Source organism: Anguilla anguilla, chromosome 13 (assembly GCF_013347855.1).
Source record: "Anguilla anguilla isolate fAngAng1 chromosome 13, fAngAng1.pri, whole genome shotgun sequence".
NCBI classification, from domain to species: Eukaryota; Metazoa; Chordata; class Actinopteri; order Anguilliformes; family Anguillidae; genus Anguilla; species Anguilla anguilla.
In genome coordinates, this window is record NC_049213.1 from 21,372,457 (window position 1) to 21,400,304 (window position 27,848).

Below are 27,848 nucleotides of genomic sequence, written 5' to 3' on the forward strand. Positions count from 1 at the left end.
ATGGCTTTTTAACCCATTCTAAACTGATATATTTCCAGAACTTTTTTCTCATCTCTTCTGGCATTTACTTTGATCCTGGCATAGTGTGCTTGTAGAGACTCTGTGGTGATTACTTCACTCTGATGCAGGCTCAGTATGAGTGAAGTTTAGATTCAACAGGACTGGCTACAGTCAAGCATGGTTCAATCCGTTGAATTTAACTATCAATTAAATTTGGGTAAATGGTTGATTGATTAACTAAGGGGGCAATTACTTTTTCACATATGAGATATGGGTGTTTGTTAAAAAAAATGTGTTTTGTGTTTACTCCGTTTCCCTTTGTCTAATAAAACCATCAGTCCCAAATACACAATAATAGAGGAAATCAAATACCTTTCAAGGGCAACTTTTGTCCACATTGTAGTTGAGGAGGTAGAGTAGTCTTCTGGCAATTGAAGAGTTGGTGGTTCGATCCCTAGCCCTCTGGGCAAAAAGTGTTAAAGTGTCCTTGAGCAAGACACCTAATTGCTCCCAATGAACTGGTTGGCGCCTTGCATGGCTGCCTTTTGCCATTGGTGTGTGAGAGTGTGTGAATGGATGAATGACAGGCATTAATTGTAAAGAACTTTGAGTAGCTGTAGTTGCTGAAAAAAGTGCTATATGAATGCTGTCCATTTATTATTTTTAAATGTATTATTAATGTTTCATCCTTCTCTGACAACAGTATGGAAGTGGTATTCAGCCTGGAAAAGCAATCTTAAAATCATCAATCTTTTATCTCTCAAATTTAGGATTATATCCAATAAAAATAGTATTGCATGTACTTCTGGGGACGCTGACCTAATTAAAGTTGGCCCTTATTGATCTGAAATGGCCACCCCAGCTTTCTCTTAGAGAGCCCAGTTTATATCCACAAATTGTTAGTTATTGATTACTTCAAGGTAGGCTATTAAGGGGGAGACACACTAGACCCCCGTATAGTTTTAGTCTCTTGTGAAAATGGCTATCAAAATAAAAAATAAATAAATAAATGCTGATACAAGTGCATTTTTAGCCTGAAAGTTCACAAAGAGAAAGGACCTATCCAGTTAATAATCTTCATTAGCATGTAGAGTGGTGACTGTTATCTCTTTCACATTTAATTGCTTTGCCTTCTGCTGTCAATGGAAACTACAATGAAGAAGGGGGGATGGTACAAACAACCATGACTGCACATGCATCTGACCTCTGAGCCCTTTGGTTTAATGTATCTATAGTAATTAATATTTATATTTAATATAATCTGTATAAATGGTCTGGGTCATATTCTTGTCATTTGAAGGCTGCTCTTGATCTGCAACTTTAGGGTAAAATATGATTAATACATTAGGGATTTGCTCTTTGAGACATACATTCATGGTTGGCATTTAACAGCAACAAAAATGGTACAATATGCTTTAGCTTAACGAGTATTTTTCTACACGTTAGTCTGCTTGTCATGATCACTGCTTTAAGGTATTTTTATTGGTCATATATGCGAGAGAGAGAAGAGAGAGTGGTCATATTAACATATTAGTAATTAAAGAAAAAAATAATATAGCATCAGCAGACTGGCAAATCCCAAATCCAAACAATTCTTGCACCCATTTGTTACTACAGCAAAGCTGCCTTGAAAACAATATATGTGTGGTGTGTGAGTGTGGAAGTGACACATGCCAAACATATAAAAACGAGCCACTTAGCAGAAACGTAGCTAGACAACCCGGTCCAATGGGGAACAGCAAATAGGGGATAACTTATTAGTGCTCCATGTCGATCCACTGGGTCAGCTCAGTCACCTGTCTTTATTTGGTTCTGTTGGCTATGTTGTGTGTTTAAAAAGAGAATAACACAAATAACAAAATTACTTTTTTTTCGACCAAAACTAAAAGGCAAAAAATCTAAATAAAATAAATCCTGTCCAAAATAAAAATTAAATGTTGTATGGTGAACGCATATGTAGCCTATTGTTATCAAAAAATTTAAGTTAAACATGAAATACATACGACTTAAATTACATGCATGAAATGAAATTATTATTCATTCCACAAAACACCATTTGTGTACATTATAAAATACAATAAGTGCTTACCATTTTCAATATTCGTGACATTTTGTTAAACACTGACGGAACTATTCTTGCTACCAGCTCCATTTTAATAAACCCACATGCCTGAAATTTCAGCTAGTCTAGCATTCACGCGGGCGAGTAATATAGAACTCAATGCCTCAAATGTTCCAAGGAATTCGGCCATAATGAGAAAAAAAAATGCTTTGTTTGATCGTCATGGCAACACATTGTGGTTAGTGAAACCACACACACTGGGAGGGGGAGGTGGGTATATGTGCGAGATTGTCTTTGTTAAAAAAAAAAAATACTGATGACGGTGGAAGCAGAATTGGAAAAAGAGAAGAAAAGGGGCGGTCTTTATCCCGGTGGACTTGGTTAGCTACTGTAGCAAGCAAGGCTCAGCGTTTTAGATCTGAAGACGGAGATTCGCAGAAAAGCTAATATAGCTTGTAAATAAAAGTTTTAACTAGCTAGGTCCTCTTTTCCCATCTATCCCAGTCGTCACATCCATTATCTTGGTACAGACAGAAGTTTTTTTCGGTTTTGGTTTTCGTTAATTCCTTGGTGTAAAATAACCTCAAAGAAAGCGGACTGATGGAAGAAGGTGGAGGAAAGCAGAAAGGGGTGGAGTAATGACGAGAAGAACGATAGCCAACTTACTTGGCTTTCCCCCTTTTCCGAAGAGAACCAAGGAGGTTATTCGGAGGGAGGAGTCCTGAATGAACGACACGCGCTTCTGTAGTAGCAGCTAGCTGTATCAAATCATGTCAGTGCAAGAGCTGGGATTTCCAGTGTATTACAGCGTGTACAATTGCACTGGCTTATGCTTGCTATCTGATTAATTACGGATAGTTTAAGACGACTTCGCTTTTTCCAGTTTGGTTTCAATACCGTCAGGTGATTGCCCTTGGCTATCTTGCTTTCTCTTTTTTGATTTTTTTTTCCTCCCCACCATTTATAGCAGCCAAAGAAGGGCTAGTAATCAACCACCGTTTCTTTTTCTGTAACGGTGTTTCCATTGGCGTATCCTTCACTTGGCGGCAGTGTTGCGAGATTGTCTCATATAATTAGCTGGCTTGCTAGCGACGCTGCCACATACCATCAGAAGCACCCAATAGGTACGAGTGTGGGCCGCTGTAACTGTCAGTTAGCCAGCTACTAGCTAGCTGGTCACTGTATGAAACATTTTCACCGCTACACCTCTGTGGAACTTTTGGCCTTCACAACCATGAGATCGAAGAGGAACTGAAGGAATAAAATTGTTTACAGCAACGGTCAGTATTTTTATTTTGCATTTTTAAAAAAACCTCTGGTCTGTTCTTCTCGTCTATGTGGCGATATTGTCTCGAAGATCGACTTGTCGGGTCTGTCGCCTCTCCCTTCAGCGAAGTGTTCTATTTGTAGATAGAAGAGAATTCAAGGAGAGAGGGAGAAATCTTCACCTCTCTGTGGATACAAATAGGGATAACATTGGAAACGTACTAAAATATAATACGATATTGAATGTTCACAATGTGAATTTGACACACGGAACAAGGTAAGGGCTTTGGCGTAGCTAAAATGGATATGTAGCACAAGCTGTGTATGTAGATATTTAGCTAGCTGTAACGTTCGCTGGCAGTCCTAACGTTGCCAGCAAGCCAGCCAGCTAATGCAGCTAGCTAGGCAATTAGCAACATAGCTAGCTAGCAAGTGGCCGTCTTATTTTAGGACTTGAAACAGGTGCATTTGGGGAGTTGCTGCTAACCGCTTGGTTAACAGTTGGCTAAACAGATAACTGACGAGCAAACTTGGAGAGGTAGAATGTTACATGCTTGTCAGTTAACGTTAGCTAGTCAGCTAAAATATTTTGGTTAACCAGCGCGGACATGCTTAATTTTAATGTGTAAACGCATTGGCTCTCAAGCTATCTTTGTCGGAAACACGATTCGCTTTTTATTTGAGTGTCAGCCTTTGGTAGGTGGACGGTTTTTCTTCTCTTTAATGGGTAAAAGAAAGGGCCTTTGTGGGTCGCAAGCTGGTGAGATGGAATTGGTGGTCCAACCGCTAGCTGACTGGCGATTTAAGTTCAACATTTATATTTAGGATAGTTTGTTAACTAGCTAGTCGGCTAGCTTTAACAAATAACGCAGTCTAGCTATCGTTAACAGGTCTGTGAAATACTAGGTGTCATTGCTGACGAGCTATAGTGCTGGTTTTGGGAACGAATGTGTTTAACTAGCTAGACTAGCTATGATGGATCACTTCCTAACGTTACCCGTACGATGTGATTTAAGCGGCTTTTGTCAGCTGTATTGCTCGTTACTTCAGCGGGGGTTTAACATTAATATGGACGCAACGAGACTTTTAAATATGCTCCCCCCACGTTTTGTATGGATGATTTTTCGCTAACGTTATACCCGTGTCCTGCCGCTATTAATAAGGATGCTTGTTCGCAATCGATAAAAATTGTTTCATAGCTGGCTAACTTAGCTAGCTTTTGTGTGTGGTAAACTAAAAGTTATTTTTCTCTCTCTCACGGTGCGACCACAGCTCTATCTAACTTGCAGTAGATTGCTATGAAACTTGCGTGAGGTGAAGTTAGCTAGTCGCTGACTGCTCGACTAGGCAGTAACTTGCTGCTGGGAATGTAACGCTAGATTTGATATAAATTGCTATTTTTTGGGGGGGGGGGGGGGGGGGGGGGGGGGGAGGTAGGGGGGTTGTGATTGCAGCTAACGTTCACTAGCCAAATCCATCAAATGGGGAAGGACAGGCAACTGTATAATAATGGATAGCAAGCCACATTACTCACTAGTAGGAACTAGGAGGGTGCATCTACGTCCAGACGCACACTAATAGCCCCGACGCAATTCATAATCATATCAACCGAATGCATAGCTAAAAATGTGGACGTGTGTGCTGGTAGATTTTTTTATTTTGTAATTTCACTCAAGACTTGTTCTCCATTAAAACGTTTTTAATATTTAGGTGGCAGTTGGTTAAGACGTCTTGCTGTCGCCCGAATGATTTGTGCAGCAGAATAAATGGAACAAATGTTTGACAGATAGCCAGCTAGCGTTTCAGGCGTCGATCTGTTCAACGCTCGGTTTCATGCTTGAGCACTGTCTGTGTGTATATATATATATATGTGTGTGTGTGTGTGTGTGCGCGTGTGTGTGTGTGTGTGTGTCACACGTACCCACTTTTAATTTAGGAAGATATCTAATTCGTGACTGTATCAACTGCAGTGCACTGGAGGTGTCTTTCTCTGGACCTGAATAAAGTATTTCTCGTTAAACATTAAGGGTTCAGATACCCCGTAGTCGTTTTTAATGAAAACCGAATTTGGAGCCCAAAGGTATTCTTAAAATGGGTCAGAGGAAAACAATAAGCATTTCAGCGATAGGACAACGTTAGAAAATCAAATTCAGGATTCGTTTTACAAACCGATTGATCTTTTGTCGTTGCTGATGTGCAATTTGTAGCCCTGTGCATTTTGTATAGTTGTCTTGCATAAACCTTCTCTAGAATTTTTCATTCTTCTGCAGACCATTATGAAAATGACTTAGTGCTGCGTTCATGACGATGAAATGCATGTATAAGGCACTGGGTAGTATAACAACGAGAATGTTTTATTCCATGCGGAAAATGACGCTTTTCGTGAGTATTTTTTGCTATGAATGAAACTTGAGAAATGGAACTTTACAGCATAGTTTTTATGTGTCAGAACCCGAAGCAGCGTATTCAGTTCTTGTGAATCCGGGCTTGATTTTTCTCTGTCTCCGCTTTAAAAAGGATAAAAAAAGGGAAGATGTGTTATCTTTCTGCTTCAGGCCTACCTTCTATTAAGTATTATATTTCGCCTTTTTAGCATGGCCACTAATTCAGGCACTTAACTTGTGCGAGATATGAAAATGAACAGGACAGCAACTGGAAGCTGTGAGAAACAGTTTCCTATTAGTGTCTAATACCTGAAATTATGGGGCTACGGCAAGGCGAAGTCTGTTTGCTTTTGCAGCCGAAATACGATTGCCGACATTGACAGGGACTGCAGCTCTATTATTATTATTATTAATTATTAATTATTAATATCTTATTATTAATAATAATAATAATAATAATAACAATGACAATGTTGGGCTTTCGGTTGAATTATTTAATTTTTTTGTTTGTACTATTTTATGTCTTTTTATGTGCACTTCTCTTTGTTTACCCTTATAATACAGCAGGTTTATGAGGACCTTTTATAATACACAGCTCATGTAAGTCAACAGTCCAGGTGAATCTATTTGCTATAGAGTCTCCCAATTTTGTGTCTCATCAGGGGGTTGGAATGCAGTTGAAAGATGCAGCTTTCTCTGAGGAACAAGGGCGGGGGTTTCCTTTGATCTTTCATTCAGACAAAATCATGTTTTTTATGGGGCTGAGTCTGGGACAGTCAATTATCCCCATTTTTAAAGCTTGTCCTATTTGTATGTGGCCACTGTTGTTGCCCTATGGGATGGCGTTGCTTAATTTTTTCCTGCACCTTTAGCTTTTATTGTAGGCAGTTGTTAAGCGTTGTTGATTTGTTTCTACAGAAAATGGCCACTGTTGGGCCAGTAATTGCATGTTTTGGTTATGTTAACATACTCGGCTCTTTTGATGTCAGCCTACTTGGGAATTGGCGGATGCGGGGCGGGTGGGGGGTGGGGGGTTATCCAAACCTGTTAAATAAGAGCAGCAAAAAAAAGAAAAAAAACCTTTTTGGGTTGCAAGAATGTGGTTTTGAGGTTTTTGAGGGGAGAATTAGTCTTTTGCTGGAAAATCTACATGTTTCTGCCTCCCCCATGTCATTGTATATTTGCACCCTAGACCTGGATGGGATTTTTTCTAAGCCTGTTTTAAGATTGCTACTTAATTCGTATTGGGCCTTAACATTTGAACTTTGACCCCCTAGTCAGCAACTTTAATCTACCTTGTGTCTGAAGTTTCAGATTTCAGGACTTGCATTCTGGGGTTGTTGGTTGCTTTCAGTAGTATAGCTTGCAGATAGATTTATTTTCATAGAACCCGCGTATGCATTCCTATCACTTTAATGAGATAGTGGTAAGTTGTTGGCATTGTCTTGTGTGTATGGTTGGTCTGTTATATGTACCATCTGACTTTATGCCTTATAGATTGTATACCTGTGTCAGTTTGACCAGTGGTCTGGATTTTAAGAGCTGGATAATAGTGACTTCACTGTGCCTAAGGCTGTTTTTATAAAAATGTATCCTTCCGAAACTGAGAGACAAGCAAACACGTTAGCTGTGACAGCCTCAACCACTGGGACACATTCTCCTATAGTAATGCGTGCCCTCCATTGCAATGTGAAAAAACAACGACCCCCATTTGAGTTATTGTGAGATCAGTCCTTGCTTCAGACAGGAGAAAGGAGTCCCTGTGTTGTGTTGTAGAGACATGCTCCCTGCCCAGGCACTGCGTTATCCCCACACTTTCCTTATTGTTCCCTTAAGCTCTTTGTGTTTTCAGGTGCTGTGTCATGTTGCACAACCCTGTGTGTTCCCATAATTCCATAGCAGCCTAACCTTGTCTGTTGCCAGATTGGTTGCAAATAGGCAGAATGTCTCTGGAATCGGCTGGAGAGTCCTTTATTTTACTAACTGTGTTAATGTTTTCACACAGCTGATAAAATTAAATGATGCATACTTTACAGTTGGAAAATATAGCCATTTATAAAGGGTTATAAAATATTGGTTTTGACTGCATTCCCTTGATCAAAAAGAAAGCCCACAAAAAAGGTTCTTTTCAGAGGTACCTAGGTCTCTTCGAAAACAGGACCCAGTATGTTGTTGAAGATTTTATTCACTGTAGTTTATGATTTAGTGTTAGGCAGCTTTTATGTTTTGATGCACCAGTGATCTGCCATCAAACACAGTTGTGTGTTTTTTGTGTCAGATGTAATCAGACACTGAAATTGGTAGTGATATCCTGAATGGCTGTATTTACACTGACTTGCTTCTCCAAGGCACCTTTTGAATTGCAGTGCACTTAACGTGTAGGAGCACAAAATACGTTTTTGCTTTTTTGGTTGCTGTTTTGTAATTTAGCTTCAAAGCAATTGTTCATGTAGGTTTTTATTTTATTTTTTATAAGTCTATGTTGTAAAACTTTGGCAGCATGAATGCATGGCTGCTTTGAAACTCAGAAAAAATGGAAAAAAACACTGGAACTAGTGTGGTCATTGCATGAAGTGCATGAAGGAAATTTTGGCCGGCTCCTCCCCGTGGGACAGTTTTATTGTCTTCATTGGTAGAGATGGTGTTTAGTCGGTTAGTCATCAGTAATTTAGCTTTATTATTGTGTTCATGAATACAAACGATACATATTTTTGAGCTCCTCGTACCTTTTGGCAGCGTGTTTGATGCATTCTAAAGGGAGAAGGTACACACGGACGGTGTTTGTTCATCTCAGAAGGCGCTGCGGCTTCATTGTTTTCAGTGCCTCTGCATCTTCCAAAATGAGCTTAGGTGGGGAGCCTTAATTATGAGCACAAAGGTGGAATGGCGACTGGCAGCAACAGCCGTAATTTAGGAGAACGGACAGCTTGTACTGCAGTGGCGCAGCCTGCTATTTGGAGCACAAGTGCTAAACTACAGCTTAGTTTAGACACTGCTGTTTCACAGATTGCCTTATACACACAGGGGAAAAACACACGGACCTGAAATGACCTTTTTTGAGGAAGATGAGTTTGAGTCGAGGGCGTTATTACAGCTCGACACTATCCTGGAATTCATTATTAATGTCAGTCGTATGCAAAGCACGAAGCAGGTGTTGATACAGAAGAAGGATGTAGTTTACATACTTAAGAAGCCAGTTAGCTGTGCGAAATATAGTTTAATGAGGCGTTAGATGCTGGTGTAATGGCTTGTTGAGGTGGATGTAGTGAGAGTTTTAGAGGATACCCCTGATGTCCTATCAGATTTGTCTGAAGACTCAATAAAAGCAGTGTTGAGATGGTTGAGGCATACTTTTCCCCCCTGTTGTTGAATTTTATTTTCTTTTAACTTTTAGGCAAGTGCTTTTTAATTTCATCAAATACAAGCAGGACCTTTTCATCCTCAGCCATTTACAAATTGGCGAAGTGTTGATAGCCCTCTCCTCGATTAGGTTCCTTTTATAGCCTCATTGTTGCCCGAACAGTGCTGCTCACACCCAGCATGCACCTCAGGTTTTGCGTTGTGGTCCCGTTGGCAGCACCACTAGTCGTGGGAGGTGCTCGGTAATCCCGTCACTTCTCCTGCTAAAGTTGTTCTCGTAGCCTGGACGAGTTTCCACGTGGACGCTCAGCGGCCGCGGGAGGCTAATTGCGTGGCGGTCAGCGAGCCGGTGCAGGCAGCGTTAAGGTCGTGAGCGGAAGCGGGCCGCGGTTGACAGCACGCAGAGAAAGGACGACGCCGCCCGCTAGTGGGTGCTCATTCATTCACAAACATTAGCTAACACTGCACAGGGAGGGAGTGGGCCTGCTGGGCCTGGTGGGATGGGCCTGAAACGTCAGCCAGCCCCCCCACCCCCCCCCCAATTTCACTGCTCACTTAACTGGTGGAATTTTAACTGGGAAATCACTGGTTTACTGATTGCTGAATAAAACATGGGGTCCAATGCACTGTCTAATTATTATTATTATTATTATTATTATTATTATTATCATTATTATCACATCTTAAACAAGTTAATTTTTTTATGTAGGCCTATGTGTAATGTTGTCAGTTATTCTAGAACATTCTGGTGTGTTTATCTGAACTTGCTGTGTTACCAGTTGCTTCTCGCAAATCCAGACTCGCAGTCTGTTAGGTGTGATGGCAGACCTGCACTTGTGTGAAATGTCACGGCACAGAGCGGTCTCGTCTCGCGGTTCAGCCTAATTGCGCAGAGGACAATTAAAATGGGCAAATGCAGATTAAGAAACAAGCATATTGTCTGATCAAGCTTAGTATTCAGAGCACATGCAGCTCTCAGTCCGGTCTTGGTGGATGTGGAATATGTCAATTTAATTTTGCTCAAATGCCACTGTGCTTTGGAGACGGGGGAGAGCTCGCAGCTGCGGCGTGCTATGCGTGGAATATCACTGAAGGAATTATAGAGAGTGCTGACAGTGGCTTTTAGCATTATTGTGATGCGATTCACATTTTCCCCCTGATCCGTTAACCATGAAATTATTCGCTGTTTGAGGATATACGTGACGGACAACCAATGGAAAATCGGGAGCGCCGAACGGTTTTGGACGCCGTTTGAGAGTACGCCGCAGCAGAGCAAGCCTGGCAGGCCCCCATCACAGGCCATCTGTACCACGCCAGGCCTCCCTCTGCACGTCAGCAGCTCTCTCTCTCTCTCTCCGTCTCTGTCTCTCTCTGTCTCTCCGTCTTTGTCTCTCTCTCAACGTCTCTGTCTCTCTCTCTCTCCGTCTCTCCGTCTTTGTCTCTCTCTCAACGTCTCTGTCTCTCTCTCTCTCTCTCTGTCTCTCCGTCTTTGTCTCTCTCTCAACGTCTCTGTCTCTCTCTCTCTCTCTCTGTCTCTCCGTCTTTGTCTCTCTCTCAACGTCTCTGTCTCTCTCTCTCTCTCTCCGTCTCTCCGTCTTTGTCTCTCTCTCAACGTCTCTGTCTCTCTCTCTCTCTCTCCGTCTCTCCGTCTTTGTCTCCATCTCTCTCTCTTCGTCTCTCCGTCTTTGTCTCTCTCGCTTTGTCTCCGTCTCTCCCTCTGTCTATCTCTCTGTCTGTCTCAGTTTCTCTCTCTCCCTCTGTCTCTCTCTTTCTGTCGCTTACTCTCTCTCTCTTCATGCTGTGTGATTTGAGATTTTTACTAGTGCACCATTTCCACTGGTCTCTGGCAGCTGCACTGAATACAATGTACAGTATCCCTCTGCAAAGCTCACTTATAAAGGCTGTCCTGAGTCTGGCTGCTCCCTGTGCGTTTTCCTCCTTTATCATGGGCTTGTTTATCCCCGCTGTTTCGCTGATGCATGGAGCAGATGGGTATCCGTGTGCCTAACCCTAACCCCGTAACTGTGAGCGTGCCTGGGCCTGGCCCGCCGCGGCCCCCGCCCCGCCGCGGCCCCCGCCCCGCCGCGGCCCCCGACCTGCGGGCCCTCCGCTGCGGCTGAGCGATAAAGAGCCCGCCGGCCCGCGGGCGGCCCTCCTCACGCGATCGCGGCTGAGGAAAGAGCTGAGATCAGCCAGCAGGGCCAGGGTGCCCTTACAGCGGAGGGCAGGACGATGCTCAGAGCCGGGCAATTATTAAAGCTATATTTCTCTCTGGCAGTCTGCACCAGATCTCCCCCTGACCCCGCTTGTATTCCCTTTATTATTTTTTCAAATAATCAAACTGGTCTTGTTTTTTGTGAGGATTGCATTCTCAGAGTGCCGTGCCTTCCTCTGCTCTGAAAGGGGCTGGCGAGCGTGTGGCTAACGGGGGCGGAGCTAACGCGGGCGGAGCTAACGCGGGCAGTGCCGTAAGCTGTAGCGCACGCGCCAGGGCCCGGCACAGCAGCGTTCTGTGTGTGCTCCAGTTTAACATGCTTCTTAATCAGGCTCTGGCTCTCATTGACCAGTCTTTTTCCCCATGATTTTAGGACTTTTCCCCTCTCAATTTCTCTTTCTCAATGTCTCTTTTTTTTGTTTTTAACTTGGCTATGTGCTACATTCTTTGTGTTTTAGGTTTTATTGTGGTGTGGCTGTGTGGGGAATGGGAGGTTTTTGGCTGCATTATTTCTTGCCATAGCTACAAGCAGCGTTGTGACTGGTTAGCAGTTGGCAGTCTTGTTGTGCCCAGCCACATGCGAGCATTGCTATTTCTTGTGTAATTAAAGATATAAATAGCCACATTATAATTTAAATGCTTAAAAAATTATCTTAAACGCGGAGTCATTTAAAAAAATGTTTTTAACATTCCTCACCACTGAAAAGAAGAATTTATTCAGTGGAATAATCATGCAGCTTTTGTTAATTTTATTATTATATTTGCAGAACATAAGCTGAGCCAGTGTGGCCTACATTGAGTCACTTTTGTGAGTGAAATGGATGAGCAAGCGCACAGGCAGATCTGGAAGTAATGGGTACATGTGAACACTTGCCTGTGGATCCAGAAAAACAAACAAGATGTTTTCAAATGAAATGAAAAACCAACTAGCACTGAATCTGCAGTGAAAGCCATGGGAAAACGGTACTGTTGAAAGTACAGAAAGGATCAGTGTGTGTGTGTGTGTTTGTCTGCGTATGTTTGTGTGTGTGTGTGTGTGTGTGTGTGTGTCTGCGTATGTGTGCGTGTGTAAACGAGCCTCCTCAGTCACCAGGTTGTTACCTACCGCTGAGCGAATCTGGAGAGCGGGGGAGGTGGAGGTGCCCTTGTTTGGGGGGCCCGTGTTTGACGGGGGCAAACAGCGAAAGGGCCCATCTGGCGGGGCCGCGCGGAGGCCACGAGGCCCTGCAAACACAGGGGGCCAGAGCGCACAGAGACCCCGCGCTCCGAGCCGCTGCTCTCAGCGCTGAAACGCCGCCGCCTGCTCTTCGCACCGGCCCGCGTCTTCGCACGTGAATGGGAGCCCTTGTTCCTGGCATGCGAAAGCTTCGCCCGCCCTTTCACCCCCTCCCTCCCTCCCTCCCTCCCCCTCTCCCTCCCCGTGACACGCGCACACACACACACACACACACAGACCGCAGAGAACTTTATCTTTCACGCCCTTTGGACGAGGCCGGGCGAGCGGACGCGGCGGCCTCCATTTTGTGCTCGGCGGGGGTGCTGCTGGCTGGCGCTGCGGAAGGCCTGCTGCGTGCGAGCGAAACCTTCGCCTGAGGGGAGCCCGGTCGCCGTGACTCACCTCCCGGGAACGGGAGCCGCTGACTTCTTTATTTGACTCTTTTTTTGTATAAATAAACGTGGGAGCGCCGAGGGTCTCGGACGCCAGAGTGATTTGCGCTGCTGTAATTACCGGCCGGCCCGAATCGAGTTTCTTGATTGATTGTGAGTTCGCCGCTGCCGCGGAGGAGGAGGAGGAGGAGGAGGCGTTCCATTGTGGAGGAGACGCCGTGGGTGTGCGGGCGGGAGAGCGTGCGTGTGGCCCTGCGTGTGGCCCTGCGCGTCGGTGCGTCACGCTGCGTGTGCGGACACGCCGGCATTTCTGAGACGGGAGTCAGCTGGCAGCGGCGGTGCAGAACGAGCACGTCGGACGGCCTGAGGCATCGCGGCCTCTGAGTCAGGCGGGGCAGCCGTGAGGCGGTCCTCCTCAGGCCAGCCTCGTCCGCCGGTCGTCTGCGACGCCCCCCGGAGGCTGGAGCCTGCTCCGCCGCCGTCCTACGGCAGAGCCCGCGCGGTCTGCTTCCTGTCCCAGCGCAGCGCGGGGGTTTCGGCTGGCGACGGCAAACTGGCAGTGACAGCGAGTTGCGCGCGCGCTCCTGAGAAGGGCCTCGGCTGATGTCCACTTTTATCAGGAGAACACGAGCTTGCGATTTCACACTCGGGGCGCGCTGGAGCCGTCCGCGGCGCACGGGAATCGGCGCGGCAGGCAGATCGCGCGCCGTTTCACGCGGAGGTTCGCGGCGGTCCGCCGACTTCCGCCGCACGAAAAAAACGAAACGTCTGTCGTCTGCGGCGAACGGACAGATCCAAGATGACGGCTCTCCCTTTGTTTTTGAACCGCAGCTCAGTTCGTTCACAGCACTCATCTCTGCCGTTTTATTTTGTGTTTTTTTGTTGCCCGAGGCCTTCACTTCTGCCTATCCCCCCCCCCCCCGCCCCCACCTCCCTTCCTCCAGAGCTGTCCCTCACAAGTGTGGCCCCGCCCCCCTGCTCCAGCCCCTCTCTCTGAGCGCACAGCGCAGCGTTTCTCTCTCAGCCTCCTGCCGGGGTCCGGAGAGGAGAGGAGAGCTGGCCGTCTCCGCCCACCTGCCGCTCATGCGCTGAATGCCCCCCCCCCCCAGGCCCGGCGGGGGCGTGGCGAGCTGCTCTCGCTCTCCTGCTTGCAGATGAGCAGCCTCCCGTCCCGCTCCCCCCCCAGGCCCGGCGGGGGCGTGGCGAGCTGCTCTCGGTCTCCTGCTTGCAGATGAGCAGCCTCCCGTCCCGCTCCCCCGGCACACAGACCAGTGTGCTGAATGCTGAGGCGGAGCTCTGCTGTTGGGACGGGGCGTTGCATGCGCCATCAGCCACAGCACCCCCCCCCCACGCAGGAGGAAGTTATGGAGCTGGGCCAGAGACTGGGGGGGGTCAGGCTTGACCGGGGGACATCTTAAATTGTTGCACAGTCCCTTAATAATTGTGGTAATTTTTGGCACACCTCCGGAAGCTGAAACTGGATTTAATGGCGTTGCACAGAGCCATCGAAGCGCCTTTTATTACTTTAAAACAAAAGATTTAAAACAGAAGATTGGCCGGTCTCCAAGCGGCTGGCGGAGCCGTCTTTGACGCAGTGCCCCTCGCTGACACCGATGGCCGCGAGCAGCGCTCGCTTTAAAAACCAAACCACGCGCTGTAATTGCCATGCGGCGGGTTATCATTTATTAAGTAATCATTTGTGTCAGTTGCCTAGGAACACGGATCTAAATTGACGAGGATTTGAGAGTTTTTTTTTTTTTGTCCTGAGAAGCGAGCGGGAACGCGGTGCGGTGTGTTGAAATGTACAGACGGGCTGCTGTGTCTCTGAGGGCCTTTTCTTTCTCAGACGAACACACACTCCTAGGTTATAAAAAAACAGAAAAAGAAACCTCTACAGCCAGAGGCACTGTCATGGCGCATCTCGTCTCCCGGTGAAAACACATGAACCCAAATTGACTTCTCCCCCCTTTTCATCTTCTGCAGCCCCGAGTACTTAATTAGATTTGCATCAGTCCAAAGCAAAGCTGTCATAATTTGGACAGGAAGTGGCGATGTTGGTTCTGTGCGGCCCGTCACGGGGAGGAGTTGGGCGCGCGCTCGGCTGACGGGGGTGATGGGATAGCTCAGCTGCAGAGCAGGTCTGCTTGACGTTAGGGGAGAGAGGTGAATGCAAACAGGGCTGCTCGCTGTATACTCCCCCCCCACCCCCTCTGTCTCTCTCACGCAGCCCCCGGCTCCCCCCGGCTCTCCCTGACAGGCTCGCGTCAGCTGACGCTGGCCGATGCGGAGCGTGGAGCGCGGACGTCACAGGGCGGCCTCCCGCCTGCCGCTCGCGGCGCGCGGTTCGTTAGCGGAGATTAGGCCAGTTAGCCCTGTTTTCTCAGGCGCTCGCGGCGCGCGGTTCGTTAGCGGAGATTAGGCCAGTTAGCCCTGTTTTCTCAGGCGCTCGCGACGCGCGGTTCGTTAGCGGAGATTAGGCCAGTTAGCCGTGTTTTCTCAGGCGCTCGCGGCGCGCGGTTCGTTAGCGGAGATTAGGCCAGTTAGCCCTGTTTTCTCAGGCGCTCTCGCGGCGCCAGGCGCCCGTTCGCGCGCTCGCTAATCTGGAAGACAAACCTGCGCTTATGGGATGAGGTCAGCGAGACTGCGGGGCGGTGTGGGCATGGGGGAAGAGAATGCCCCCATTGTTCAGAGCGCTTCTGCAGTGCTTCTGTGTGTGCATGTGTGTGTGCGCGTGTGTGCGTGTGTGTGTTTTCTGTTCAGATGAATTTGCTCTGCTTCAGCTTCTCCTCCCACAAATTACCCAGCACGTCAAAAAATTTTCCATTGTGAATAAAATACAGGGTAGTTAAAAAGACCCTCACAAAAACACACGCATATAAATCAGTAGAATAAATGCTGGAGTTCTTGGGATAAAGTCAAGGTAGGCTATCTTTAACTACACAGTAATGTGTGCTGAACTGCGTTGCTATAGCTGTGTAGCTCTATTTGCAGTCACTGCATGTTGCTAGTGTGAGTAAAATATTTTAAATACAAAAGATTGCACTCTATTAAACAGTGCTCAAATTTAATAAAGTTACAATGTTAATTCAAATGCTGCCAATATAGTAATTGTATTATACTGAGTGTAAGATATAAATTATTATAATTTTTTACATCATGCAACAAGTTTACTGTGAAAGGTTAATAGTAATTTCCCCATGTACTGAACTACTACATCTGACAGTTTTCAGTTGAGGTAGGAATATGTGTGGAATTTGGTAAGTTGTCTGAAAGAGGTTTGCTTTGGTTTTATTGCTCTTGGTAAACAGTTCACACCATTCAGCCGTGAGGGTATGCGCGCGGTTAGGCGGCGAGCGGACGCCAGCACCGGTGCAAAGGCACGCTAAGCCGGCTCGTTAACTAGGAGCGGGTGAAGCGTTGACACCGGCCCCGTGTTAAACAGCAGCCGGCTCCCCCGCTTAGCGAAGCCGCCGCGATGCGAGCGCCGTTTCCCGCTCCTGCTGTAACCCTGCTGTCTGGAGTGGCGCGCTTGTGATCTACTGTTTGCGGTCCGGATAACAAAGGAAGGTCACGCTTTGTCACAGCGTTGGCAGAAGGAGCGTTTCCCAGACCTGTGGCCCCGACCGCAGACGGGCCCGAGGGAGCGCCTGGGATCCCTCTCACGGCCTCCAGAGGAGGGGCCGCGGCCCCAGGCCAGGGCCGCGCTCTCCCGCTCCCGCGCGCTGTGGCCTGCTGGGAACACTGCAGCCAGGCTTCTCAGATGTGACTCTCTGTATCGGTTTAGTGACGCTGCGTTAGCATACTCACTGAAGTTTTAAACGGAACTTAAAGGAAGCGTAGCCCAATTATTTTTTATTCTCTTTTCTTTTTTTTGCTGATGCCAAAATGAGAGGAATGTTAGTCTTTTTATTATAACAGACTAATAAGATTTATTGGAAATGTATGTATGCTTTTCACTGTTATTCTAGGCTACTGGTTGAGTCCACACATTGTTTTTGTAGCAGGTCTTAATCTCGAGAGACGCAACACAGCGCCGTGTTACACAAGTACAGGCGAGGGATAAGCACATAAGCGCCTGTAAGGAACGCTGTTTTTCATTAAATCCTCAGTCAACTCCCGCTTCTGCCGCTGTGGAGCAGCACTGGTGTCCTGGGCTGACGTGGGGTATTTTGAGGGGACTGTAAGTGACAAGTGAAAGGGGGGGGGTGGGGGGAGGGGTGGGGTGGCTCCTTGGGCACCGGGCGGTCCGGCTGCATCTGATATTAGCGGCTGCTGCGGCTAATTTTGTGCTCGCCCCTGACCTCCCCCAAAATCTGTAAATCATTTCCAGCCTCCTCGACTGGCTCAGCCCTTTCACTGCTGTAAAGCGCGTCTGACTTGTGTGAAGCTTGTAATCTGGCGTTATGGGAGCCGTTTGAAGGTCCTTGATATCGCAGGTTTGTTTTCTCAGCGCTCTGGTGTGTTGGCACATGCGAGTCAGTCGCATGCTTAAGTAAAGACAAAACGGACACAGTTCCTACAGCTTCTCTTTTCAGCAACAGCTTTTTAAAAAGATGTCCCTATAAAATATACTAAAAGAAAAACTAAGTAAAAAAAGAATATATATATATTTAAAAAATGATTTTACTTTTTTTTCTTTCTTCTCGTTGTTGTTATCAGAAAGATAAGGCAGGGACCAGAGTCTGGTTTGAGGCGGACGGTGTTTTTTTCGGTTTGACCTTGCGGGAACTATTCCTGTACAGATATGCGCACAGAGGAGGGCCGTGTCGGGGGGAGGGGGGGGGGGTAGAGCCAACAGGCGGGTATTTATAGAGCGGCCCCTGATAAGAATGTGAGATTAGGGCGCGGGAGACACGGTGATGTGCATCGCCACGTATTCGTCCCGCACCTCCCCTTCTCTGTACACACAGCGTTAACCTCACACGGGGGTGTGGGCGGCTACCCGGAGGTGCACAAAAGAGGGTGCCGACCCGCCACGCACTCGGGAGGACTTACGCCCAAATAAGGCAGTGTGCCGCTGGGCTGCAGTGGTGCTGAACGGCTGGAGAGCGGAGTGCGCTTTAGAGAGGAATGCCCTGGAAGTTGAGCGCACCCTGTCAGAGAGCGCTGCGCTAGTGAGGGGCTTCGCAGGGGGTGTTTTTAAAGGGAAATGCGCGGTCCAGGAGAATGTTTCGGAAGGAAAGGTGTGGTATAGGAGAGTGTTTTTACATGGCCGGTGTGAGAGGTAGAGCGTGCGGTAACGTGTGGCAGTTTGAGGGGCTGAGAGGATGCAAAGAAGAGTGTGCTGTGAGCAGGGTGGGTGCTGCGTTTCAGGGGGAGGGAGGGTGAAATGATTTTGGGGGTCCTGGGAGGCCAGCTGACCCCGCCCTCCCTCAAATGCCACCCCAGCTGTCTGTCTGTCTGTCTGTGTGTGTCTGTCTCCCTCCCTCCCTCCACGCCCAGGAGCAGCTGGCGGCGTGCAGGCAGGCTCTCGCCCCAGAGTCACAGGGTCAGTGGCCGCGTCGCCGCCTGCTCTGCCGGGCTGCTGCTCCTCCTTCCGGATCTTTCCCCGCTTTCTGCCAATCAGGCCGTGTAAAAGGAGCGCGCGGGGGGGGGGGGGGCTCCGGCGCGTGACGGACCGGGCTCGGGCGCCGCAGCGAAAGGCCCTCTCCGCCTCGCTCCTCAGCGAAGCGCGATGCGTTTCCGCCTCGCCCTGCCAGTTGGACTGAGCGTGCGGAATCCGGGTGGGTGTAATTAAACACAGATCGCTGGGCGCGCTCTGCGCTCGGGCCCCTCTCACGTCCAGCGCTCTTTACAAAGAAGTAAAGGAGCGGCTCCGCCAGCCCGCCCCCCTCTGCGCATTAAGAGCGCGGGGGCGTCGGCGTTCCGCAATAAGAGCGCGGGGCCGTCAGCGTTCCGCAATAAGAGCGCGGGGGCGTCGGCCCCCAGCCTCGCCGGGGAATTCTGTCACGTGGACCAGCGGCTATTTATAGGGACCTTCCCAAATAAAAAGGATCCGGGAGCCGAATATGCAGGATGTGAAAAAATAAATGAATAAAAACGGGAGTTATTCTTGGCTCGGCGGCAGGACCCGTCTCAGCACAAAGGCCGGGCGCTCGGAACTGAGCCCAAACCCAAACGCGCGCCCTGTTCCTCCTGCTTCCAAACCCAAACGCGCTCCGCTCCTCCTGCTTCCAAACCCAAACACGCCCCACTTCTCCTGTGCTCCGCTCCTCCCGCTTCCAAACCCGAACGCGCGCCTCGCTCCTCCTGCGCCTCCTTATCTGGAGCCCAGCCTCCGAGCGGAGCGGCAGTCTGGGGAACAGCGGCGTCTCCAGAGGCCCGCTGATCCAGCTTTGCGGGGGAAAATGTAAATGTTTCTAATTTAGGAAAAATGTAATTATGCCAACTACCTACAGATTCCAAGGGGTTTAAAAAAATAATTACACCACCCCCTCCCCCCTCCCCCTCCCCCCTCCCTCCCCCCTCCCCCGCTCCTCGTGCAGTTTCTCTCCTTCCCGGCCGCGTCTCTGTGATGTGATTACCGCGCTGTGGAGCCCCTGGTTGGAGGCGGAGCCCCACGCGGGCTCTAACTGCGGGAGAGAAAGCGCTGACACCGCGCTTTTCACCCGCTAATCAGAGAGCCGCGCGTCTGAGCGCTAGCCCCCCGCCCCACTCCTCACCCGCTAATCAGAGAGCCGCGCGTCTGAGCGCTAGCCCCCCGCCCCCCTCCTCACCCGCTAATCAGAGAGCCGCGCGTCTGAGCGCTAGCCCCCCGCCCCACTCCTCACCCGCTAATCAGAGAGCCGCGCGTCTGAGCGCTAGCCCCCCGCCCCCCTCCTCACCCGCTAATCAGAGAGCCGCGCGTCTGAGCGCTAGCCCCCCCCCACTCCTCACCCGCTAATCAGAGAGCCGCGCGTCTGAGCGCTAGCCCCCCGCCCCACTCACCCGCTAATCAGAGAGCCGCGCGTCTGAGCGCTAGCCCCCCGCCCCCCTCCTCACCCGCTAATCAGAGAGCCGCGCGTCTGAGCGCTAGCCCCCCGCCCCACTCCTCACCCGCTAATCAGAGAGCCGCGCGTCTGAGCGCTAGCCCCCCGCCCCACTCCTCACCCGCTAATCAGAGAGCCGTGCGTCTGAGCGCTAGCCCCCCGCCCCACTCCTCACCCGCTAATCAGAGAGCCGCGCGTCTGAGCGCTAGCCCCCCGCCCCCCTCCTCACCCGCTAATCAGAGAGCCGCGCGTCTGAGCGCTAGCCCCCCGCCCCACTCCTCACCCGCTAATCAGAGAGCCGCGCGTCTGAGCGCTAGCCCCCCCCCCCTCCTCACCCGCTAACCAGAGAGCCGCGCGTCTGAGCGCTAGCCCCCCGCCCCACTCACCCGCTAATCAGAGAGCCGCGCGTCTGAGCGCTAGCCCCCCGCCCCACTCCTCACCCGCTAATCAGAGAGCCGCGCGTCTGAGCGCTAGCCCCCCCCCCCTCCTCACCCGCTAATCAGAGAGCCGCGCGTCTGAGCGCTAGCCCCCCGCCCCCCTCCTCACCCGCTAATCAGAGAGCCGCGCGTCTGAGCGCTAGCCCCCCGCCCGCCTCCTCACCCGCTAATCAGAGAGCCGCGCGTCTGAGCGCTAGCCCCCCGCCCCCCCTCCTCACCCGCTAATCAGAGAGCCGCGCGTCTGAGCGCTAGCCCCCCGCCCCTCCTCACCCGCTAATCAGAGAGCCGCGCGTCTGAGCGCTAGCCCCCCGCCCCACTCACCCGCTAATCAGAGAGCCGCGCGTCTGAGCGCTAGCCCCCCCCCCCACACCTCACCCGCTAATCAGAGAGCCGCGCGTCTGAGCGCTAGCCCCCCCCCCCCTCCTCACCCGCTAACCAGAGAGCCGCGCGTCTGAGCGCTAGCCCCCCGCCCCACTCCTCACCCGCTAATCAGAGAGCCGCGCGTCTGAGCGCTAGCCCCCCGCCCCACTCCTCACCCGCTAATCAGAGAGCCGCGCGTCTGAGCGCTAGCCCCCCCCCCCCTCCTCACCCGCTAATCAGAGAGCCGCGCGTCTGAGCGCTAGCCCCCCGCCCCACTCCTCACCCGCTAATCAGAGAGCCGCGCGTCTGAGCGCTAGCCCCCCGCCCCCCTCCTCACCCGCTAATCAGAGAGCCGCGCGTCTGAGCGCTAGCCCCCCGCCCCACTCCTCACCCGCTAATCAGAGAGCCGTGCGTCTGAGCACTAGCCCCCCGCCCCACTCCTCACCCGCTAATCAGAGAGCCGCGCGTCTGAGCGCTAGCCCCCCGCCCCACTCCTCACCCGCTAATCAGAGAGCCGCGCGTCTGAGCGCTAGCCCCCCGCCCCCCTCCTCACCCGCTAATCAGAGAGCCGCGCGTCTGAGCGCTAGCCCCCCCCCCCTCCTCACCCGCTAATCAGAGAGCCGCGCGTCTGAGCGCTAGCCCCCCGCCCCCCTCCTCACCCGCTAATCAGAGAGCCGCGCGTCTGAGCGCTAGCCCCCCGCCCCACTCCTCACCCGCTAATCAGAGAGCCGTGCGTCTGAGCGCTAGCCCCCCGCCCCCCTCCTCACCCGCTAATCAGAGAGCCGCGCGTCTGAGCGCTAGCCCCCCGCCCCCCTCCTCACCCGCTAATCAGAGAGCCGCGCGTCTGAGCGCTAGCCCCCCGCCCCACTCCTCACCCGCTAATCAGAGAGCCGCGCGTCTGAGCGCTAGCCCCCCGCCCCCCTCCTCACCCGCTAATCAGAGAGCCGTGCGTCTGAGCGCTAGCCCCCCGCCCCCCTCCTCACCCGCTAATCAGAGAGCCGCGCGTCTGAGCGCTAGCCCCCCGCCCCACTCACCCGCTAATCAGAGAGCCGCGCGTCTGAGCGCTAGCCCCCCGCCCCCCTCCTCACCCGCTAATCAGAGAGCCGCGCGTCTGAGCGCTAGCCCCCCGCCCCCCTCCTCACCCGCTAATCAGAGAGCCGCGCGTCTGAGCGCTAGCCCCCCGCCCCCCTCCTCACCCGCTAATCAGAGAGCCGTGCGTCTGAGCGCTAGCCCCCCCGCCCCCCTCCTCACCCGCTAATCAGAGAGCCGCGCGTCTGAGCGCTAGCCCCCCGCCCCACTCCTCACCCGCTAATCAGAGAGCCGCGCGTCTGAGCGCTAGCCCCCCGCCCCCCTCCTCACCCGCTAATCAGAGAGCCGCGCGTCTGAGCGCTAGCCCCCCGCCCCACTCACCCGCTAATCAGAGAGCCGCGCGTCTGAGCGCTAGCCCCCCGCCCCACTCCTCACCCGCTAATCAGAGAGCCGCGCGTCTGAGCGCTAGCCCCCCCGCCCCCCTCCTCACCCGCTAATCAGAGAGCCGCGCGTCTGAGCGCTAGCCCCCCGCCCCCCTCCTCACCCGCTAATCAGAGAGCCGCGCGTCTGAGCGCTAGCCCCCCGCCCCCCTCCTCACCCGCTAATCAGAGAGCCGCGCGTCTGAGCGCTAGCCCCCCGCCCCCCTCCTCACCCGCTAATCAGAGAGCCGCGCGTCTGAGCGCTAGCCCCCCGCCCCCCTCCTCACCCGCTAATCAGAGAGCCGCGCGTCTGAGCGCTAGCCCCCGGCCCCCCCTCCTCACCCGCTAATCAGAGAGCCGCGCGTCTGAGCGCTAGCCCCCCGCCCCACTCACCCGCTAATCAGAGAGCCGCGCGTCTGAGCGCTAGCCCCCCGCCCCACTCCTCACCCGCTCATCAGAGAGCCGCGCGTCTGAGCGCTAGCCCCCCGCCCCCCTCCTCACCCGCTAATCAGAGAGCCGCGCGTCTGAGCGCTAGCCCCCCGCCCCACTCACCCGCTAATCAGAGAGCCGCGCGTCTGAGCGCTAGCCCCCCGCCCCACTCCTCACCCGCTAATCAGAGAGCCGCGCGTCTGAGCGCTAGCCCCCCGCCCCCCTCCTCACCCGCTAATCAGAGAGCCGCGCGTCTGAGCGCTAGCCCCCCGCCCCCCTCCTCACCCGCTAATCAGAGAGCCCGCGCGTCTGAGCGCTAGCCCCCCCCCCCCTCCTCACCCGCTAACCAGAGAGCCGCGCGTCTGAGCGCTAGCCCCCCGCCCCACTCCTCACCCGCTAATCAGAGAGCCGCGCGTCTGAGCGCTAGCCCCCCGCCCCACTCCTCACCCGCTAATCAGAGAGCCGCGCGTCTGAGCGCTAGCCCCCCCGCCCCCCTCCTCACCCGCTAATCAGAGAGCCGCGCGTCTGAGCGCTAGCCCCCCGGCCCCCCTCCTCACCCGCTAATCAGAGAGCCGCGCGTCTGAGCGCTAGCCCCCGGCCCCCCTCCTCACCCGCTAATCAGAGAGCCGCACGTCTGAGCACTAGCCCCCCGCCCCCCTCCTCACCCGCTAATCAGAGAGCCGCGCGTCTGAGCGCTAGCCCCCCGCCCACTCCTCACCCGCTAATCAGAGAGCCGCGCGTCTGAGCGCTAGCCCCCCGCCCCACTCCACCCGCTAATCAGAGAGCCGCGCGTCTGAGCGCTAGCCCCCCGCCCCACTCCTCACCCGCTAATCAGAGAGCCGCGCGTCTGAGCGCTAGCCCCCCCCCCCCTCCTCACCCGCTAATCAGAGAGCCGCGCGTCTGAGCGCTAGCCCCCCGCCCCCCTCCTCACCCGCTAATCAGAGAGCCGTGCGTCTGAGCGCTAGCCCCCCGCCCCACTCCTCACCCGCTAATCAGAGAGCCGCGCGTCTGAGCGCTAGCCCCCCCCCCCTCCTCACCCGCTAATCAGAGAGCCGCGCGTCTGAGCGCTAGCCCCCCGCCCCACTCCTCACCCGCTAATCAGAGAGCCGCGCGTCTGAGCGCTAGCCCCCCGCCCCACTCCTCACCCGCTAATCAGAGAGCCGTGCGTCTGAGCGCTAGCCCCCCCCCACTCCTCACCCGCTAATCAGAGAGCCGCGCGTCTGAGCGCTAGCCCCCCGCCCCACTCCTCACCCGCTAATCAGAGAGCCGCGCGTCTGAGCGCTAGCCCCCCCCCACTCCTCACCCGCTAATCAGAGAGCCGCGCGTCTGAGCGCTAGCCCCCCGCCCCACTCCTCACCCGCTAATCAGAGAGCCGCGCGTCTGAGCGCTAGCCCCCCGCCCCACTCACCCGCTAATCAGAGAGCCGCGCGTCTGAGCGCTAGCCCCCCGCCCCACTCCTCACCCGCTAATCAGAGAGCCGCGCGTCTGAGCGCTAGCCCCCCCCCCCTCCTCACCCGCTAACCAGAGAGCCGCGCGTCTGAGCGCTAGCCCCCCGCCCCACTCACCCGCTAATCAGAGAGCCGCGCGTCTGAGCGCTAGCCCCCCGCCCCACTCCTCACCCGCTAATCAGAGAGCCGTGCGTCTGAGCGCTAGCCCCCCGCCCCACTCCTCACCCGCTAATCAGAGAGCCGCGCGTCTGAGCGCTAGCCCCCCGCCCCACTCCTCACCCGCTAATCAGAGAGCCGCGCGTCTGAGCGCTAGCCCCCCCCCCTCCTCACCCGCTAATCAGAGAGCCGCGCGTCTGAGCGCTAGCCCCCCGCCCCACTCCTCACCCGCTAATCAGAGAGCCGCGCGTCTGAGCGCTAGCCCCCCCCCTCCTCACCCGCTAATCAGAGAGCCGCGCGTCTGAGCGCTAGCCCCCCGCCCCACTCCTCACCCGCTAATCAGAGAGCCGTGCGTCTGAGCGCTAGCCCCCCCCCCCCTCCTCACCCGCTAACCAGAGAGCCGCGCGTCTGAGCGCTAGCCCCCCGCCCCACTCCTCACCCGCTAATCAGAGAGCCGCGCGTCTGAGCGCTAGCCCCCCGCCCCACTCCTCACCCGCTAATCAGAGAGCCGCGCGTCTGAGCGCTAGCCCCCCCCCCCTCCTCACCCGCTAACCAGAGAGCCGCGCGTCTGAGCGCTAGCCCCCCCGCCCCACTCACCCGCTAATCAGAGAGCCGCGCGTCTGAGCGCTAGCCCCCCGCCCCACTCCTCACCCGCTAATCAGAGAGCCGTGCGTCTGAGCGCTAGCCCCCCGCCCCACTCCTCACCCGCTAATCAGAGAGCCGCGCGTCTGAGCGCTAGCCCCCGCCCCACTCCTCACCCGCTAATCAGAGAGCCGCGCGTCTGAGCGCTAGCCCCCCCCCCTCCTCACCCGCTAATCAGAGAGCCGCGCGTCTGAGCGCTAGCCCCCCGCCCCACTCCTCACCCGCTAATCAGAGAGCCGCGCGTCTGAGCGCTAGCCCCCCCCCTCCTCACCCGCTAATCAGAGAGCCGCGCGTCTGAGCGCTAGCCCCCCGCCCCACTCCTCACCCGCTAATCAGAGAGCCGTGCGTCTGAGCGCTAGCCCCCCCCCCCTCCTCACCCGCTAACCAGAGAGCCGCGCGTCTGAGCGCTAGCCCCCCGCCCCACTCCTCACCCGCTAATCAGAGAGCCGCGCGTCTGAGCGCTAGCCCCCCCCCCTCCTCACCCGCTAATCAGAGAGCCGCGCGTCTGAGCGCTAGCCCCCCGCCCCACTCCTCACCCGCTAATCAGAGAGCCGCGCGTCTGAGCGCTAGCCCCCCGCCCCACTCCTCACCCGCTAATCAGAGAGCCGCGCGTCTGAGCGCTAGCCCCCCGCCCCACTCCTCACCCGCTAATCAGAGAGCCGCGCGTCTGAGCGCTAGCCCCCCGCCCCCCGCCGCCCCCCCGAATCAGAGAGCCGCGCGTCTGAGCGCTAGCCCCCCGCCCCACTCCTCACCCGCTAATCAGAGAGCCGCGCGTCTGAGCGCTAGCCCCCCGCCCCACTCCTCACCCGCTAATCAGAGAGCCGCGCGTCTGAGCGCTAGCCCCACTCCTCACCCGCTAATCAGAGAGCCGCGCGTCTGAGCGCTAGCCCCCCGCCCCACTCCTCACCCGCTAATCAGAGAGCCGCGCGTCTGAGCGCTAGCCCCCCGCCCCCCTCCTCACCCGCTAATCAGAGAGCCGCGCGTCTGAGCGCTAGCCCCCCGCCCCCCTCCTCACCCGCTAATCAGAGAGCCGCGCGTCTGAGCGCTAGCCCCCCGCCCCACTCCTCACCCGCTAATCAGAGAGCCGCGCGTCTGAGCGCTAGCCCCCCGCCCCACTCCTCACCCGCTAATCAGAGAGCCGCGCGTCTGAGCGCTAGCCCCCCCCCCCCTCCTCACCCGCTAATCAGAGAGCCGCGCGTCTGAGCGCTAGCCCCCCGCCCCACTCCTCACCCGCTAATCAGAGAGCCGCGCGTCTGAGCGCTAGCCCCCCGCCCCCCTTCCTCACCGCCCAACGTTCCTCACTGCCCCCCTTCCTCACCGCCCAACGCTCCTCACCACCCAACGTTCCTCACCGCCCCCCTTCCTCACCGCCCAACGTTCCTCACCGCCCAACGTTCCTCACCGCCCAACGCTCCTTACCGCCCAACGCTCCTCACCGCCCAACATTCCTCACCGCCCCCGCACGCGCCGCGGCGTACGCGCTTGGGCCGGTCGCCCCGGTGGAGGTCGCGCGGTGGAGGCCACAGGATGGAAAGGTGCCTTTAGCAGCATGCTGCAGGCGCACAGTGACAGGCTGGGGGGACTTCAGGGCTGAGGGCATTTGTATGCGGCCCACAGACTGCTCCACTGCACTCCACAGAGGGACGGGGGGGAGTGCTGACTGTTCTTCTGGGCTGAAAGCCTGTGGGGATGACCGTACATTTCCATTATTTACTCTAGCCCGTGTCCGTATGCGGCGCACGACGCCGCCAGCCTGCCGCGCGCCACCGTTAGCCTGCAGCAAGGCTCCTCCCTGGAGGCCGGGGGCTTCGGCACAAGTGTAAGTGGCAGATTATTAGGGAATTAATTTACTGAACAGCACTGTAAACTTGGGGCTGTGCAGCACTGGCTACCCTTTCACAGAAAGGACCTTTTTCTGTCTCATGGGTAGAGCAATCAGAATTGTAAAGAGGTACAGGAGGCCTACTTTCAGCATAAGTGTGTACGCTGTGATGGAGACCAGGTTTCTAAGTGCATTTTGTTTAAGCGTATGAATTCATTTAAACATGACAGCACCACGCCAATTGTTTTTAAAGTTATAACTTGTGTAAATGGCAAGCTAACACAGCATTCTCACAGTGTTTCAGCAATGTTGTGTGAAGGTTGACAAAACATATCTGTAAAATTGTGAGAACATTTGACGTTGCTGTGTGAAAACGGATACTGTACAGAACGGGACGAGGATGTGAACACTTCACACGGTAACTGGGCGGGGATGTGATCTCTTCACACGGTTACTGGCGGGGATGTGATCTCTTCACACAGTAAATGGGCGGGGATGTGAATGGTTCACACAGTAACTGGGCGGGGATGTGATCTCTTCACACAGTAACTGGGCGGGGATGTGAATGGTTCACACAGTAACTGGGCGGCGATGTGATCTCTTCACACAGTAACTGGGCGGCGATGTGATCTCTTCACACGGTAACTGGGCGGCGATGTGATCTCTTCACACAGTAACTGGGCGGCGATGTGAACACCCCTGCAGTCTAAGCTCCTGTGGGTGTCTGCGGTTGGTCATTGTGATACACGCCACGCCTGGGACTGGAATCGGGACTATAGAATCTTTATTTCCCCCTCTTCTCGGTTTTCTGGCCCTGGGGCGCGTTGGGCTTGGGTGGCGTCTGTGTTTGCTGCCGTGGCGACACGCCCGTGTCATTCAGACGCAAGGTTTACTGCTCTTCTGCAGAACCGGCTGTGTTAGATCAGCTCAAATGGTCCCGCATTCAAGAAAACAACTTTGTCAAAAAAAAACGAGTAGGTTCCTTTAAATTCTTTGCGTCTTTTATGTAGGTAGGAATATGCCTACTTCTGGTACATGATTCCATCCTCAGTTTAGTGTTCTTCCTGTATGCTTGTACAAATGTTTGTGTGTTTGTTTGAAACTGCATCTCGCAGTAGAGCGTGTTTGTGTGTTTGTTTGAAACTACGTCTCGCAGTAGAATGTGTGCAGTAGTTTGTGTGTGTGTTTGAAAATGCGTCTCTCAGTAGTGTGTTTGTGTGTGTTTGAAAATGCGTCTCTCAGT

At 53.7% G+C, this 27,848-nt stretch overlaps 1 protein-coding gene across 4 annotated transcripts in view; it reads left to right on the forward strand.

Annotated features, from left to right (window-relative positions):
• The first annotated feature begins 2,428 nt into the window (after positions 1-2,428).
• Positions 2,429-27,848, forward strand: part of dag1 (dystroglycan 1) — a 52,317-nt gene continuing 26,897 nt past the window's right edge. The window contains exon 1 of one of the 4 annotated variants that reach the window (XM_035388052.1): positions 2,429-3,342. The gene's annotated coding sequence lies outside the window, so the exon portion shown is untranslated. Of the gene's footprint in view, positions 3,343-3,442; positions 3,606-3,748; positions 4,025-15,691; positions 15,816-27,848 lie in introns of those variants that run through there. The other 3 variants (XM_035388051.1, XM_035388054.1, XM_035388053.1) reach the window with 3 other exon arrangements.